This window comes from Hypanus sabinus, chromosome 9, assembly GCF_030144855.1.
Source record: "Hypanus sabinus isolate sHypSab1 chromosome 9, sHypSab1.hap1, whole genome shotgun sequence".
In the NCBI taxonomy this organism is placed as follows: domain Eukaryota; kingdom Metazoa; phylum Chordata; class Chondrichthyes; order Myliobatiformes; family Dasyatidae; genus Hypanus; species Hypanus sabinus.
In genome coordinates, this window is record NC_082714.1 from 69,148,283 (window position 1) to 69,166,960 (window position 18,678).

The following is an 18,678-nucleotide window of genomic DNA, read 5'->3' on the forward strand; positions in this document are numbered from 1 at the left end:
TTGGAGTGGGATTTGTGAAATGTGTACAAGAAAGCTTGAATCATAGAATATAGAAATCTACAGCACATTACAGGCCCTTCAACTCACAATGGTGTGCCAACCATTTAACCTACTTTAAAAACTGCCTAGAATTGCCCTACCACATAGATCACTATTTTTCTAAGCTCCATGCACCTATCTAAAAGTCCCTTAAAAGACCCTATTGTATCCGCCTCCACCGCCATTGCCGCCTAGTGCATTTCACTTACCCACCACTCTCTGTGTGAAAAACTTACCTCTGACATCCCCACGATATCTATTTTCAAGCATCTTAAAGCTATGCCCCCGTGTGTTAGCCACTTCAGCCTGGGACAAAGCCTCTGGCTATCCACACGATCAATGCCTCTATATGAGAGGGAACTACTAGAGAGTGTGCAACACTGGACCTCTTTGTAAGAAATGAGGATAAGTGGTGGAAGTGTCTGGCAGTGAGCACTTTGCAGTGATAATAATTCTATTAACTTCAATATAGTAATGGAGAAGGATACGATCTGCTCACAATGTAAGATCCTGAACTGGGGCATTGGAAGCATTAGGTGGGATCATGCAGTGGTTGAGTGAATGAGATTGTTTCCCAGGAAAGATATGTCTGCCAAATGGGAGGCCTTTAAAAGTGTGATAGAAAGAGTTTGTGGTCTGCATATTCCTTTTGGGTAAAAGGGCAAGGCTAGTAGTTTTTTGGAATCCTAGTTGCTGTAGATATTGAAGCTGTGGTTAAGAAACAGAGGGAGGCATACAGTGTACATGAACATTTGCTAACTAGTGAATTTCTTGATGACTACAAGTGTAGGTCTGTACTTAAGAAACAAGTTAGGAAGGTAAAAAGATGACATAAGAAAGATCTGGCAGGCAATGTGAGGCAAAACTCCAAGAGATTCTATAAGTGTATAAAATGTAAGAGGATAGTTAGGGAGAGAAGTCTCTTTAACGATCAATGTGGCCATCTGTTTGCAGAACCAAAGGAAATAGGTGGAAAGTTTAATGAATATTTCTGTTCAATTTTTACGGTGGAGAAAATGATGGAAAGTAAGTTTGTCCGGGACCACATAACAGATTACACGGAATAGGCTTTTAAGGCCATAAAAGTGCATTAAGGTGCATACATCACTAGGACTTGACCTCATACCTTGTGATAACTCTATAAGAAATTGTGCAGACCATAGCAGAGATTTTTGCTTCAACTTTGGCCACAGGTGAGGTTCTGGAGGACTGGAGAGTGGCTGATGTGGCATAATTGTTTAAAAAATGTGGTTTAAAAACAAGCCAGGAAACAAAGGCCAGTGAGTCTGGTATCAGTGGCTGGAAAGTTGCGAGAGAGAATTCAGAAGGACAGGATTAACCAACACTTGGAAGACAGGGTCTGATTCCAGACAGTCAGCATAGCTTTATGCACAGGAAGTCATGTCTGACAAATCTCTTTGAGTTCTTCAGGGAGGCAACCAAGAGAGTACAGGCAATTCCTGAGTTACGAATGAGTTCTGTTCCTGAGTCTGTCTTTAAGTCGGATTTGTACGTAAGTCGGAACAAGTACATCCGGTATTATTTAGCACCAGTTGGTCAAATGTTTTGTCTTAGTATATAGAATATTATTTTACCCTTCTATGCATATGAAACACTTAAGAAATGTATGTATTCCAATAATTAAATCACTGCATTGCTTAGTAATAATTGTAGCTTTCATTGGGGCAGGGCCCCAATATGCTCCATTATTTTCACTTTACCCTTTATCCTTTAAAGTTGTTCTGATTGTTGACCGACTGTAGAATAATGCTTTTCCAATGACTGATGACATTTCACCTCTTTCCAAACGCTTTATTATTTCCACTTTATTTTCAATTGAGATCATATCGCTTCCCGTTAATGGAACAGAAACACTGCAGGAGGTGGGTCCCGAGCTCTGTTGGATCCTAAGGGCCACCTTACTGAATTCCCTAGGTCCTAAAGTCCACCACGCTGAGACAGGTTAAATGGGACAAGTGGGGACTGTCCTGGGTTTGGGTATTTGATCCTCCACAACATTCCGCGTGGGAATTTAAACTGGAGGTGGGAGTGTTTTTTTTACAAGGTCGAGTTGCGAGCTCGACATCGACCCGGCACGGATGAAGGGCGCGCTCGGGAGTGGTCTGTCACTGGATCGAACTTGGGAACCTCCACTCTCGAGCCCGGTGCTGATCTCACTGCGCCACCAGCCGAATGGAAAAGTTGGGCGGGGGGGGTCAGGGTGAACCTTGCTAAGAAAAATTTAAGCCAAATACAAAGTTATACACTCAACACAGTGTCAAAGGCAATGACTTAAAATGGCAGACAGTGTCTCAATCCGACTTAAACTAGCGGACGGCGTTCTCCTTCCTCAGTTCGTAAATACGAGTTTTTCGTAAGTCAGATGTTCATAACTCGGGGAATACCTGTAGGTGAGGGTAGGGCTGTGGATGATGTCTTTGTGGATTTTTGCAAGGCTTCTGACTCAATGGTAGGAAGGCTGTGTAGTAGGAAGTAGATAGTAGTGAATAAGGGTTGTTTCTTGGATGGGAGACCTAGGTCTAATGATATTAGAATCAGCTATATTATCACTGACATACTATATGTCATGAAATCTGTAGATTTGTGGCAGCAGTACAGTTTAAGACATAAAATATTGCTATGGGTTACAATCTCAGTGGTAAGAATAAACTGAAACAGGGGGAATGTTTGCTCTCAGTGGTAAGAACGATCTGATAAGGGGGGAATGTTTGATCTCATTGGTAAGAATGATCTGATATGGGGGAATTTTTGATCTCAGTGGTAAGAATGATCTGATATGGAGTGGAATATTTGATCTCTGTGGTATAAATGATCTGATACGGGTGGAAATGTTTGATCTCAGTGGTAAGAATGATCTGAAATGGGGGGAATGTGTGATCTCAGTGGTAAGAATGATCTGATATGGGGAAATGTTTGATCTCCGTGGTAAGAATGATCTGATATGGGGAATATTTGATCTTAGTGGTAATAATGATTTGATTCAGGGGGAATGTTTGATCTCAGTGGTAAGAATGATCTGAAAGAGGGGGAATGTTTGATCTCAGTGTTAAGAATAATCTGAAACGGGGAATGTTTGCTCTCAGTGGTAAGAATGATCTGATAAGGGTGGGAATGTGATCTCGGATGTAAGAAAGATCTGATATGGGGGAATGTGTGATCTCAGTGGTAAGAATGATCTGATATGGAGTGGAATATTTGATCTCTGTGGTATAAATGATCTGATACGGGTGGAAATGTTTGATCTCAGTGGTAAGAATGATCTGAAATGGGTGGAATGTGTGATCTCAGTGGTAAGAATGGTCTGATATGGGGAAATGTTTGATCTCGGTGGTAAGAATGATTTGATATGGGGGGAAATGTTTGATCTCAGTGGTAATAATGATCTGAAACAGGGGGAATGTTTGCTCAGTGGTAATAATGATCTGATATGGGGGGGAATGTTTGATCTCAGTGGTAAGAATGATCTGATACAGGGGGAATATTTGATCGTAGTGGGAAGAATGATCTGATATGGGTGGGAATGTTTGATCACAGTTGTAAGAAATATCTGATATGGGGGTGGAAATGTTTTATCTCGATGTCAAGAACGATCTGATATGGTGGGAATGTTTGATCTCAGTGGTAAGAATGATCTGATATTGGGGGGAATGTTTGATCTCAGTGGTAAGAATGATCTGATAAGGGGGGAATGTTTGATCTCATTGGTAAGAATGATCTGATATGGGGGAATTTTTGATCTCAGTGGTAAGAATGATCTGATATGGAGTGGAATATTTGATCTCTGTGGTATAAATGATCTGATACGGGTGGAAATGTTTGATCTCAGTGGTAAGAATGATCTGAAATGTGGCGAATGTTTGATCTCACTGGTATGAATGATCTGAAATGGGGGGAATGTTTGATCTCAGTGGTAATAATGATCTGAAATGGGGGGAATGTTTGATCTCAGTGGTAATAATGATTTGATTCAGGGGGAATGTTTGATCTCAGTGGTAAGAATGATCTGAAATGGGGGAATTTTTGATCTCAGTGGTAAGAATGATCTGATATGGGGGAATTTTTGATCTCAGTGGTAAGAATGATCTGATATGGAGTGGAATATTTGATCTCTGTGGTATAAATGATCTGATACGGGTGGAAATGTTTGATCTCAGTGGTAAGAATGATCTGAAATGGGGGGAATGTGTGATCTCAGTGGTAAGAATGATCTGATATGGGGAAATGTTTGATCTCCGTGGTAAGAATGATCTGATATGGGGAATATTTGATCTTAGTGGTAATAATGATTTGATTCAGGGGGAATGTTTGATCTCAGTGGTAAGAATGATCTGAAAGAGGGGGAATGTTTGATCTCAGTGTTAAGAATAATCTGAAACGGGGAATGTTTGCTCTCAGTGGTAAGAATGATCTGATAAGGGTGGGAATGTGATCTCGGATGTAAGAAAGATCTGATATGGGGGAATGTGTGATCTCAGTGGTAAGAATGATCTGATATGGAGTGGAATATTTGATCTCTGTGGTATAAATGATCTGATACGGGTGGAAATGTTTGATCTCAGTGGTAAGAATGATCTGAAATGGGCGGAATGTGTGATCTCAGTGGTAAGAATGGTCTGATATGGGGAAATGTTTGATCTCGGTGGTAAGAATGATTTGATATGGGGGGAAATGTTTGATCTCAGTGGTAATAATGATCTGAAACAGGGGGAATGTTTGCTCAGTGGTAATAATGATCTGATATGGGGGGGAATGTTTGATCTCAGTGGTAAGAATGATCTGATACAGGGGGAATATTTGATCGTAGTGGGAAGAATGATCTGATATGGGTGGGAATGTTTGATCACAGTTGTAAGAAATATCTGATATGGGGGTGGAAATGTTTTATCTCGATGTCAAGAACGATCTGATATGGTGGGAATGTTTGATCTCAGTGGTAAGAATGATCTGATATTGGGGGGAATGTTTGATCTCAGTGGTAAGAATGATCTGATATTGGGGGGAATGTTTGATCTCAGTGGTAAGAATGATCTGATAGGGGGGAATGTTGGATCTCAGTGGTAAGAATGATCTGATAGGGGGGAATGTTTGATCTCAGTGGTAAGAATGATCTGAAATGTGGCGAATGTTGGATCTCAGTGGTAAGAATGATCTGAAATGTGGCGAATGTTTGATCTCACTGGTATGAATGATCTGAAATGGGGGGAATGTTTGATCTCAGTGGTAATAATGATCTGAAATGGGGGGAATGTTTGATCTCAGTGGTAATAATGATTTGATTCAGGGGGAATGTTTGATCTCAGTGGTAAGAATGATCTGAAATGGGGGGAATGTTTGATCTCAGTGGTAATAATGATCTGAAATGGGGGGAATGTTTGATCTCAGTGGTAATAATGATTTGATTCAGGGGGAATGTTTGATCTCAGTGGTAAGATTGATCTGATACGGGGGGAATGTTTGATCTCAGTGGTAAGAATGACCTAATATGGGGCGAATGTTTGATCTCGGTGGTAAGAATGATATGATATGGGGGAATGTTTGATCTCAGTGGTAATAATGATCTGAAAGAGGGGGAATGTTTGATCTCAGTGGTAAGAATGATCTGATATGGAGTGGAATATTTGATCTCTGTGGTATAAATGATCTGATATGGGGGGAATGTTTGATCTCAGTGGTAATAATGATTTGATTCAGGGGGAATGTTTGATCTCAGTGGTAAGAATGACCTAATATGGGGCGAATGTTTGATCTCAGTGGTGAGAATGATCTGATAAGAGGGGGAATGTTTGATCTCAGTGGTAAGAATGACCTCATACGGGGGGAATAATTGATATCAGTGGTACAAATGATCTGATATGGGAGAATGTTTGATCTCAGTGGTAAGAATGACCTCATACGGGGGGAATAATTGATATCAGTGGTACAAATGATCTGATATGGGAGAATGTTTGATCTCAGTGGTAAGAATGATCTGATACGGGGGGAATGTTTGATCTCAGTGGTAAGAATGATCTGAAATGGGGGGAATGTTTGATCTCAGTGGTAATAATGATTTGATTCAGGGGGAATGTTTGATCTCAGTGGTAAGAATGACCTAATATGGGGCGAATGTTTGATCTCAGTGGTGAGAATGATCTGATAAGAGGGGGAATGTTTGATCTCGGAGGTAATAATGATCTGATATGGGGGGGAATGTTTGATCTCAGTGGTAAGAATGATCTGATATGGGGGGAATGTTTGATCTTAGTGGTACGAATGATCTGATATGGGGGAATATTTGATCACAGTTGTAAGAAATATCTGATATGGGGGTGGAAATGTTTTATCTTGATGTCAAGAACGATCTGATATGGTGGGAATGTTTGATCTCAGTGGTAAGAATTATCTGATATGGGGTGTAATGTTTGATCTCATTGGTAAGAATTATCTGATACTGGGGGAATATTTGATCTCAGTGGTAAGAATGATCTGAAATGGGGGGAATGTTTGATCTCAGTGGTAAGAATGATCTGATATGATTGGGAATATTTGATCTTAGTGGTAATAATGATTTGATTCAGGGGGAATGTTTGATCTCAGTGGTAAGAATGACCTGATATGGGGCGAATGTTTGATCTCGGTGGTATGAATGATCTGATATGGGGGGAAATGTTTGATCTCGGTGGTATGAATGATCTGAAATGGGGGGAATGTTTGATCTCGGTGGTATGAATGACCTGATATGGGAGAATGTTTGATCTCAGTGGTAAGAATGATCTGATATGGGGGGAATGTTTGATCTCAGTGGTAAGAATGATCTGATATGGAGGGAATATTTGATCTCTGTGGTATAAATGATCTGATACGGGTGGAAATGTTTGATCTCAGTGGTAAGATTGATCTGATATGGGGGGAATGTTTGATCTCGGTGGTATGAATGATCTGATATGATTGGGAATATTTGATCTTAGTGGTAATAATGATTTGATTCAGGGGGAATGTTTGATCACAGTGGTATGAATGACCTGATATGGGGCGAATGTTTGATCTCAGTGGTAAGAATGACCTGATATGGGGGAATGTTTGATCTCAGTGGTAAGAAAGATCTGAAAGAGGGGGAATGTTTGATCTCAGTGGTAAGAATGACCTGATATGGGGCGTATGTTTGATCTCACTGGTATGAATGATCTGATATGGGGGGAAATGTTTGATCTTAGTTGTAACAATAATCTGAAACAGGGGGAATGTTTGCTCTCAGTGGTAAGAATGATCTGATAAGAGGGGGAATGTTTGATCTCGGAGGTAATAATGATCTGATATGGGGGGGAATGTTAGATCTCAGTGGTAAGAATGATCTGATATGGGGGAATATTTGATCGTAGTGGGAAGAATGATCTGATATGGGTGGGAATGTTTGATCACAGTTGTAAGAAATATCTGATATGGGGGTGGAAATGTTTTATCTCGATGTCAAGAACGATCTGATATGGTGGGAATGTTTGATCTCAGTGGTAAGAATTATCTGATATGGGGTGTAATGTTTGATCTCATTGGTAAGAATTATCTGATACAGCGGGGAATGTTTGATCTCAGTGGTAATAATGATCTGAAAGAGGGGGAATGTTTGATCTCAGTGGTAAGAATAATCTGATATGGGGCGAATGTTTGATCTCGGTGGTATGAATGATCTGATATGGGGGGAATGTTTGATCTCAGCGGAAAGAATGATCTCATACGGGGGGAATAATTGATATCAGTGGTAAGAATAGTATGATGCAGTGGGAATGTTTGATCTCAGTGGTAAGAATAGTATGATATGGGGGGAATGTTTGATCTCAGTGGTAATAATGATTTGATTCAGGGGGAATGTTTGATCTCAGTGGTAAGAATGATTGGATATGGGGTGAATGTTTGATCCCAGTGTTAAGAATGATCTGATACAGGGGGAATGTTTAATCTCAGTGGTAAGAATGATCTTTTATGGGGGAATGGTTGATCTCAGTGGTAAGTATGATCTGATATGGCGGAGAATGATTGATTTCAGTGGTAAGATTCATCTGATACAGGGGGGAATGTTTGATCTCAGAGGTAGGAATGATCGGATATGGGGGGAATGTTTGATCTCATTGGTAAGAATGATTTGATTCAGGGGGAATGTTTGATCTCAGTGGTAAGAATAGTATGATATGGGGGGAATGTTTGATCTCAGTGGTAATAATGATTTGATTCAGGGGGAATGTTTGATCTCAGTGGTAAGAATGATTGGATATGGGGTGAATGTTTGATCCCAGTGTTAAGAATGATCTGATACAGGGGGAATGTTTAATCTCAGTGGTAAGAATGATCTTTTATGGGGGAATGGTTGATCTCAGTGGTAAGTATGATCTGATATGGCGGAGAATGATTGATTTCAGTGGTAAGATTCATCTGATACAGGGGGGAATGTTTGATCTCAGAGGTAGGAATGATCGGATATGGGGGGAATGTTTGATCTCATTGGTAAGAATGATTTGATTCAGGGGGAATGTTTGATCTCAGAGGTAGGAATGATCTGATACAGGGGGGAATGTTTGATCTCAGAGGTAAGAATGATCTGATACAGTGGGGAATGTTTGATCTCAGAGGTAGGAATGATCGGATATGGGGGGAATGTTTGATCTCATTGGTAAGAATGATTTGATTCAGGGGGAATGTTTGATCTCAGAGGTAGGAATGATCTGATACAGGGGGGAATGTTTGATCTCAGAGGTAGGAATGATCTGATACGGTTTGGAATGTTTGATCTCAGTGGTAAGAATGATCTGAAAGAGGGGGAATGTTTGATCTCAGTGGTAAGAAAAATGAATAAATAGTGCAATACTTCAAGTTTAAGTTTAATTATCATTCAATCATACATGAATACCCATGAATACAGCCAAATGAGACAGTGTTCCTCCAAGGGTAAAGTGCAGAACACAGTATAAGATAGCAGTAAACATACAGTCACAAAAAATATAATTATAGCCCAAGTCCTTGAGTGACCTGACTTGTAAATTGATGATGCATGGGTGTTGTCAGCAAAAATAAGCCCTCAGTTGTCCGCAAATGCATGCATGGACGCAATCCAGTTTGTCTTCCACTGAGCGAATACTGGAGAGCAGCACCAATGGAAGGGGCCTATCTTCAGTCCAGCATGGATACCATGCTGAACCTCCTTCGATGTTTCCCCTCCTGGGTGGCTGCAACAGGTGACACTGCAGCATGAGACTGTGCAGTTCCTCCACTGTTGGTCTTGCCAATAAACCAGTGAACTGGACTTGCAGTATTCTACATTACCAATGTCCCACAGGGTCTTGCGATCACAAGAAAAATACCTCAGACAATCACTCACTTTTTGGACCATACACCGCCTTTGTGCACTGACTCCAATAGAACCATAGAACATTACAGCACAGAAAAAGGCCTTTTGGCCCTTCTTGGCTGTGCCGAACCATTTTTCTGCCTAGTCCCACTGACTTGCACCTGGACCATATCCCTCCATACCCCTCTCATCCATGTACCTGTCCAAGTTTTTCTTAAATGTTAAAAGTGAGCCCACATTTACCACTTCATCTGGCAGCTCATTTTACACTCCCACCACCCTCTGTGTGAAGAAGACCCCCCCCATTGTTCCCTTTAAACATTTCCCCCTTCACCCTTAACCCATGTCCTCTGGTTTTTTTCTCCCCTGGCCTCAGTGGAAAAAGCCTGCTTACATTCACTCTATCTATACCCATCATAATTTTATATACCTCTATCAAATCACCCCTCATTCTTCTACGCTCCAGGGAATGAAGTCCTAACCTATTCAACCTTTCTCTGTAACTCAGTTTCTCAAGTCCTGGCAACATCCTTGTAAACCTTTTCTGCACTCTTTCAACTTTATTAATATCCTTCCTGTAATTTGGTGACCAAAACTGCACACAATACTCCAAATTTGGCCTCACCAATGCCTTATACAACCTCACCATAACATTCCAACTCTAATACTCAATACTTTGATTTATAAAGGCCAATGTACCAAAATCTCTCTTTATGACCCTATCTACCTGTGATGCCACTTTTGGGGAATTTTGTATCTGTATTCCCAGATCCCTCTTCTTCTGCACTCCTCAGTGCCCTACCATTTACCTTGTATGTTCTACCTTGGTTTGTCCTCACACTTGCCTGTATTAAACTCCATCTGCCATTTTTCAGCCCATTTTTCCAGCTGGTCCAAATTGCTCTGCAAGCTTTGAAAACCTTCCTTACTGTCCACTACACCTCCAATCTTTGTATCATCAGCAAATTTGCTGATCGAATTTAATACATTATCATCCAGATCATTGATATAGATGACAAATAACAATGGATCCAGCACTGATCCCTGTGGCACACCACTTGTCAGAGGCCTCCACTCAGAGAAGCAATCCTCCACTACCACTCTCTGACTTCTCCCATTGAACCAATGTCTAATCCAATTTACTACCTCACCATGTATACCTAGCGACTGAATCTTCCTAACTAACCTCCCATGCGGGACCTTGTCAAAGGCCTTACTGAAGTCCATGTAGACAACATCTGGGAGTCTCTTCTCGGCAGCTCATGGAGTAAGAAGATTGTTGACTCTGCTCCAACCCTTTAATACCTTTCTTCCACTGATACTTTTGTTTAAGTGCCCAAAAAATCTAAAAATTCCAAATATTATAGTATTATGCCTAACAGAGGTTAAAACATAGTTAACAGTGGCCATCTTAAGTTTGTTTAAAAAAAATTAAACATATAATCAAAAAAGAAATATCTAACAAAATAATATGATACAACTAATATTAAACTCTTACAGATTCTGGAAAAAGGAGCAAGAGAAAAAAAATAAAACCGTCAAGCAATGTCTGAACCAAGAAAAAAATGTAAATTGAACTTTCAACGATTCAGCTGAAAACGACTCTCAGCTAAAGATTATAATCAATATTATGACTAATAGACATTAGCGCGTAATTAACAGTGGCCATCTTAAATTCATCTAATAAAAATTGATCATATATTCAGAAAAGATAGATTCAAGCAATATATGGATGACAAGCTGACTAGAGGAGAGGCCTTACTGGATCTAGTACGAGGCCTGGTCAGGTGACAGATCTCTCAGTAGATAAGCATTTCGGAGGCAGTGACCACACCTCCCTAACCTTTAGTATAGCAGACGCTATGGAAAAATATTTAATTGGGGGATAGTGAATTATGATGCTATTGGCCAATAGTTGGGAGCATAAATTGGGAACAGGCAGTACTGTGCAAAGGTCTTGGGCGTGTGGAATGAGCTGCCAGCACAAGTGGTACATGTGAGCTCAATTTCACCATTGTAAGTTTGCATAGATATATGGGTGCAGATGCAGGGTAGGAATGGCTGTTGTCCCAGGGCAGGTCTTTGGGAGTAGGCAGTTTAAATGGTTTTGACTTGAACTAGATAGGCTGAAGGACCTGTTCCTATGCTGTACTTGTGTATGACTCTGACACTGTCAAGGTAGCAGCAGGATATTCAGGCGATCGTTAGATCATTGAACAGCCAGTGTGGATTTGGAAGTGAAACTGTATTTGATAAATTAACCCAAGTCCCTTGAGAATGTAACAGGATGGGTCAGGAGGAGCAAGTAGAGTTTTGGAATCCGTTTAGTAAAATGAACAGCCAGCTCCTTGTTCCCAGGGCAGTAAAGGACATCATTTTAAAGTTTAAGGGAAATGTCGAGGTAGTTTTTTTAACACAGTTATTAGTGCTTGGAATTCACTACCATGGTGATGGTAGAGGCTGATACATTAGGGACATTTAAAAGACTCTCAGATAGGCACATGGATGTAAGAAAAATGGAGAGTTATGAGCTATGTAGGAAGAAAAGGTTAGATTGATTGTGGAGTAGGTTAAAAGGCCAGCACATTAGACCATAAGACAGGAGCAGAATTAGGCCAATTAACCCACCATGTCTGCTCCACCATCCTGTTGGGTCTGATTTATTATCCCTCGCCTGCCTTCTCACTGACTCCCTCACTAATCAAGAACTTAGCAACCTCTGCTTACATATACCCAATGACTTGACCTCCAGAGCCATCTAGCAGTATTCCCTCTGGTGCTGGAGTCCCCCACTATAGGAAACATTCATTCCACATCGGCCTTTCAATTTTAACTAGGTTTTAATGCAAGTTTCCACACACCCGCCCCCCCCCCCCCACCCCCATTCTTCTGAACTCCAGCCAGTACAGGCCCAGAGCCATCAAATGCTCCTCGTATATTAACCCTAAAATTACAGGATCATTCTTGTGACCCTCCCCTGGACCCTCCAAATTCAACACAACCTTTCTTGGATAATGGCGCCAAATCTGCTCACAATACAGACAGACAGACATACTTTATTGATCCCGAGGGAAACTGGGTTTCGTTACAGCTGCACCAACCAAGAATGGTGTAGAAATATAGCAATATAAAACCATGAATAATTAAATAATAATATGTTAATCATGCCAAGTGGAAATAAGTCCAGGACTCCCAAGTCAACTACCGAATGTTAAAAGGACTAGGTAGAATGGATGAGGAGAGGATGTTTCCTGTGGTGGAGGTATCCAGAACTAGTGGGCACAGCTTCAAAACTGAGGGGTGATCCTTTAGAACAGAGGCAAGGAGGTATTTTTTTTTCAGTCAGAGAGTAGTGAATCTCTGCAATGCTGTGCCACAAACTTCAGTGGAGACCAAGATGTGGGTATGTATAAGGCAGAAATTGATAGTTTCTTGATTGGTCAGGGCATCAAAGGATATGGGGAGAATGCAGGTGTATGGGGCTGAGTGGGATCCAGGATCAGTCATGATGGAATGGCAGAGCAGATCCGATGGGCTGAATGGCCTAATTCTATTCCTATGTCTTATGGTTTAAGTGCAGTCTGACCAATGCGAAGCCTCAGCATCTGATCCTTGCTTTTATATTCTTGTCCTCTTGAAATGAATGTTAACATTCTATTTGCCTTTCTTACCACTGACCAACCTGCAAGTTAACCTTTAGGGAATCCTTCATGAGGACTCCCAAGTCCCTTTTCACTTAGGAGTTCTGAACTTTCTCCCTGCTTAGAAAATAGTCTACGCCTTTATTCCTTCCGCCAAAGTGCAAGACTGTACACTTCTCTACATTGTATTCCATCTGCCACTTCTTTGCCCATTCTCCTAATCTATCCGAGTTCTTCTGCAGACTCCCTGCTTCCTGAAAACTACCTATACCTCTACCTATCTTTGTATCATCTGCATACTTGGCCACAAAGCCATCAATTCTGTATCCAAGTCATTGACATACAACGTGAAAAGAAGCAGTCCCAACACCAATCCATGTAGAACACCACTTGTCACCAGCAGCCAACCAGAAAAGGCCCCCATATTTCCACTGTTAGCGTTCTGCCAGTCAGCCAATCTTCTATCCATGCTAGTACCTTTCCTGTAATTCCATGGGCTCTTGCTTGGCAGCCACATGTGGCACCTTGTGAGAGGCTTTCTTAAAATCCAAATAAGCGACGTGCACCGATTCCAACAGACATTGTGGGCCGAAGGGCCTGTACTGTGCTGTAGTGTTCAATATTCTAAAGATACCACATCAAGTTCAAGTTTGTTGTCATGGTCAGATGATCTCATGGTATAATTGCCATGAAAATTTACTTTTTGCAGCTGCAGCATAGTTCATTACAAGCATAACAAACTTAAGTTAATGTAAACTAATTAATTAGAATCAGATTTATTAACCCTGACATGTCATGATATTTATTGTTTTACAGCAGTCCAAAGCAGTACATAGCAGTTACTATAAATTATAATAAGAATATATTGTAGCGATGTGCTACACACAGCGCTGAAATTACGACATGCAGTTGGTAAGTCGTTTCTCCGGGTGGAAATGACGTCAGAGGTGCATTACCAAAGTCTCTCCCTGCGCGTTGGCTATTTGTAAGCCGGTTCGCCTGCGCAGAAAGTGGGTCGCCACATAACACCCCCCCCCACCCCCTGGCAGAACCGGCGATACGCCCCCCAATGTCCACAGTCTGGATCAGCCTCTGTTTGGGAGGTCTGCCTCTGTGCCATGGTGCCTGAACCTCGACTGGCTGTGCCAATTCCACATGGGCTGGTTTGAGTCGGTCCACCGTGAAAACCTCATCTTTCCCCTCAATGTCCAGAACATACGTGGACCCGTTGTTGTTGATCATCTTGAACGGCCCCTCGTACGGCCACTGTAGCGGTGCCCAGTGTCCGCCCCTTCATACAAACACAAACTTACAGTTCTGCAGGTCTTTGGGTACATGAGTCCGTGCTGTGAAGTTGGTACGGGGGCCAGGTTGCTGAGCCTTTCGCGTAGTCTGTCCAGGACTGCTGTGGATTCTTCCTCTTGCTCCCTTGGGGCTAGTATGAACTCTCCTGGGACGGTCAGGGGTGCGCCGTACACCAACTCAGCTGACGAGGTGTGCAGATCCTCTTTGGGCGCTGTGCGAATTCCAAGCAGGACCCAGGGAAGATCGTCCACCCAGTTAGGTCCTCTCAGGCGGGCCATGAGAGCCGACTTCAAGTGACGGTGGAAGCATTCCACTAGTCCATTCGACTGTGGGTGGTAGGCAGTAGTATGGTGTAGCTGCGTTCCCAACAGGCTGCAGGTGAACTGGGCACCTCTGTCAGAGGTATTGTGGGCCGGTACCCCGAAGCGTGCTACCCAGGTTGCGATCAGTGCTCAGGCGCAGGAATCGGCAGATGTGTCGGTGATCGGGACAGCCTCTGGCCAGCTCGTGAACCGGTCTACCATAGTTAGGAGGTACCGCGCTCCTCGGGACACTGGTAGGGGGCCCACGATATCCACATGAATGTGGTTGAATCTCCGGTGGGTGGGTTCGAACTGCTGCAGCGGGGCTTTAGTGTGCCGCTGCACCTTGGCTGTTTGACATTGTGCGCACATTCTGGCCCATTCACTGACCTGCTTGCGAAATCAGTGCCACGCGAACTTACTGGAGACCATCCGGACAGTTGACCTGATAGATTGGTGCACCAAACTGTGTATGGAGTGGAAAACTCGTTGCCTCCAGGCTGCCGGGACAATGGGGTTGGCCGGTAGCCATGTTGCACAGGAGGGTCCTATCACCTGGTTCGACAAGAAAGTCTTGCAGCTGCAAACCCAAGACTGCGGTCCTGTAGCTGGACATCTCATCGTCTGCCTGCTGTGCCTCCGCCAGTGCTGCATAGCCCACCCCCAGGGACAGGGCCTGGACAACTGGTCTGGAGAGTGCGTCCGCCACGACGTTGTCCTTCCCCGAGACATGCTGGATGTCCGTCGTGTACTCGGAGACGTAGGACAGATGTCGCTGCTGGCGAGCTGACCTGGGATCGGACACTTTCATGAACGCGAAGGTCAACAGTTTGTGGTCCATGAACGCGGTGAACGGCCTGCCTTCCAAGAAGTACCTGAAATGCCGGATTGCCAGATACAGTGCCAACAGCTCCTGGTCGAAAGCACTGTACTTGAGTTCAGGTGCTTGCTGAAGAATGCCAGGGGTTGCCAGCGCCCCTCGATGAGCTGCTCCAGCACCCCCCCCCGAATGCTGTGTCGTATGCGTCCACCGTGAGGACGGTCGGAACGTCCGTTCCGGGGTGCACCAGCATCGCGGCATCTGCCAAGGCTTCCTTGGCTTTAACAAAAGCAGCCGCGACCTCCTCGTCCCAAGTAATGTCCTTGCCTTTACCCGACATCAGGGTGTACAAAGGGCGCACGATACGGGCTGCTGAGGGAGGGAAATGTGGTAGAAGTTCACCATACCAACGAACTCCTGTAGGCCTTTGACCATGTTGGGCCAGGCAAAGTGGTGGATCGCGTCTACCTTGGTGGGCAGAGGTGTTGCCCCGTCTTTGGTAATCCTGTGGCCCAGGAAGTTGATGGTCTCGAGACCGAACTGGCATTTGGCTGGGTTGATCGTGAGGCCGAAATCACTCAGGCGGGAGTAGAGCTGGCGGAGGTGGGACAGATGCTCCTGACGACTACTGCTGGCTATGAGGATGTCGTCCAAATAGATGAATGCAAAGTCCAGGTCACGTCCCACTGCATCCATTAGCCGCTGGAACATCTGTGTGGCATTCTTCAGGCCGAGCGGCATTCGGAGGAATTCGAACAGGCCAAATGGGGTGATGAGTGCTGTTTTGGGGATGTCTTCAGGGTGCACCGGGATTTGATGGTATCCCCGGACGAGGTCTACTTTGGAAGATATTCTTGCCCCGTGCAGGTTTGCTGCAAAGTCCTGTATGTGCAGCACGGGGTAGCGGTCTGGAGTTGTAGCCTCATTCAGTCTGCGGTAGTCGCTGCATGGTCTCCAACCCCCAGCTGCTTTGGGCACCATGTGCAGGGGGGAGGCCCATGGGCTGTCAGACCTCCGAACGATCCCCAATTCCTCCATCCTCTTGAACTCCTCCTTCGCCAGGCGGAGCTTTTCCGGGGGGAGCCTTCGTGTGTGGGCGTGGAGGGGTGGTCCCTGGGTCGGGATGTGGTGCTGTACCCTGTGTCTGAGCATGGCTCCCGTGAACTGCGGTGCCAGAATTGGTGGAAAGTCTGCCAGGATTCTGGTGAATTCGTTGTCCGACAGTGTGATGGAGTCCAGGTGTGGGGCCGGCAACTTGGCTTCACCCAGGGAGAACGTCTGGAAAGTCTTGGCATGTACCAGTCTTTTCCCTTGCAAGTTGACCAGCAGGCTGTGAACTCTCAAGAAGTCCGCCCCCAGGTGTGGTTGGGCCACGGTGGCCAGTGTGAAGTCTCACATGAACTGGCTGGTGCCGAACTGCAGCTGCACTGTGCGGGTGCCGTAGGTCCGTATCGTGCTGCTGTTTACGACCCTCAGGGTGGGTCCTGGCTTCCTGTTGCGGGTGTCGTGCCCCGTCGGGGGCAAGACGCTGATCTCCGCTCCGGTGTTGACCAAGAAGCGGTGTCCCGACTGTTTGTCCCAGATGTACAAGAGGCTGTCCTGGTGGCCAGCTGCCATAGTCATTAGTAGCAGCTGCCCCTGGCCCTTGCAGGGTGGGCGACAACGGTGGGGTTTTGTGCCTCACCACTGGTGGTAGAAACACCACTGTTTGCTGGCCTCCTTACTCCTGCCTCTGTGTTGTGTGCGCTCCCCTGCCGGGCCTGGTCTGGTCCGCTGTTGGGTGCGTGGCCTGGTAACCTGACTGACGGATGCCATGCTCTCCCTCTTGGCTTTCCACAGCACGTCTGCCCAGGCTGCCACCTTCTGGGGGTCGCTGAAATCTGCGTTGGCCAGCAGCAGATGTACGTCCTCGGGCAGTTGTTCCAGGAACGCTTGCTCGAACATGAGGCAGGGCTTGTGTCTGTCAGCCAGGGCCAGCATTTTGTTCATCAATGCTGACGGCAGTCTGTCTCCCAAACCATCCAGGTGAAGCAGGTGGGCACCCTGCTCACGCCGTGAGAGGCCAAAGGTTGCAATAAGCAGCGCTTTGAATGCTTCATATTTGCCTTCTTCCAGGGGTGACTGTATGAAATCCGCAACCTGGGTGGCGTCTCCTGGTCAAGGGGGCTCACCACGTGGTAGTAACGCGTGGAATCAGAGGATATCTGCCGAATCTGGAACTGGGCTTCTGCTTGGCTAAACCACACGCGTGGTCCAGGAAGTCGGCAGTTTTAGCGAAACTGAGTGAACAGTTGAAGAGTCAGTCATCTTTGGTCCAAGTCCCGTTTGGACCGTCGGGGTCACCAATGTAGCGATGTACTACAGACAGCGCTGAAATAATGACACGCAGTCGGTAAGTCGTTTTGAGACTAGTTTATTCAAACTTCACGGCGCTGGCATTTAATCCCTAGTGCCCGCCCTCTCCAGGCAGAAATTACATCAGAGTCCCTCCCCGCGTGCTGGCTATTTGTGAGCCGGTTCGCCTGCACAGAAAGTGGGTCGCCACAATATAACATATACAGTGGCATGCAAAAGTTTGGGCACCCTTGGTCAAAATTTCTGTTACTGTGAATAGCTCAGCGAGTAAAAGATGACATGATTTCCAAAAGGCATAAAGTTAAAGATGACACATTTTTTTAATGTTTTAAGCAAGATAACTTTTTGATTTCCATCTTTTACAGTTTCAAAATAACAAAAAACAAAAAGGGCCCAAAGCAAAAGTTTGGGCACCCTGCACGGTCAGTACTTAGTAACACCCCCTTTGGCAAGTATCACAGCTTGTAAATGCTTTCTGTAGCCAGCTGAGAGTCCTTCAGTTGTTCTTTGGGGGGATTTTCACCCATTCTTCCTTTCAAAAAGCTTCTAGTTCTGTGAGATTCTTGTGTCGTCTTGCATGCACTGTATCCACAGATTTTCAATGAAGTTTAGGTCGGGAGACTGTGAAGGCCATGGTAAAACTTCCAGCTTGCACCTGTTGAGGTAGTCCATTGTGGATTTTGAGGTGTGTTTAGGATCATTATCCTGTTGTAGAAGCCATCCTCCTTTCATCATCAGCTTTTTTACAGATGGTGTGATGTTTGCTTCCAGAATTTGCTGGCATTTAATTGAATTCATTCTCTCCTCTACCAGTGAAATGTTCCCCTCGCCACTGGCTGCAACACAAGCCCAAAGCATGATCAATCCACCCCCATGCTT

The 18,678-nt window shown here is 44.5% G+C and overlaps 1 protein-coding gene across 1 annotated transcript in view; it reads left to right on the plus strand.

Moving 5' to 3' along the window:
- The window catches only part of LOC132400058 (delphilin-like), a 247,769-nt gene that overhangs the window by 82,760 nt on the left and 146,331 nt on the right, over positions 1 to 18,678 (plus strand). The gene's annotated exons all lie outside the window — the stretch shown is intronic.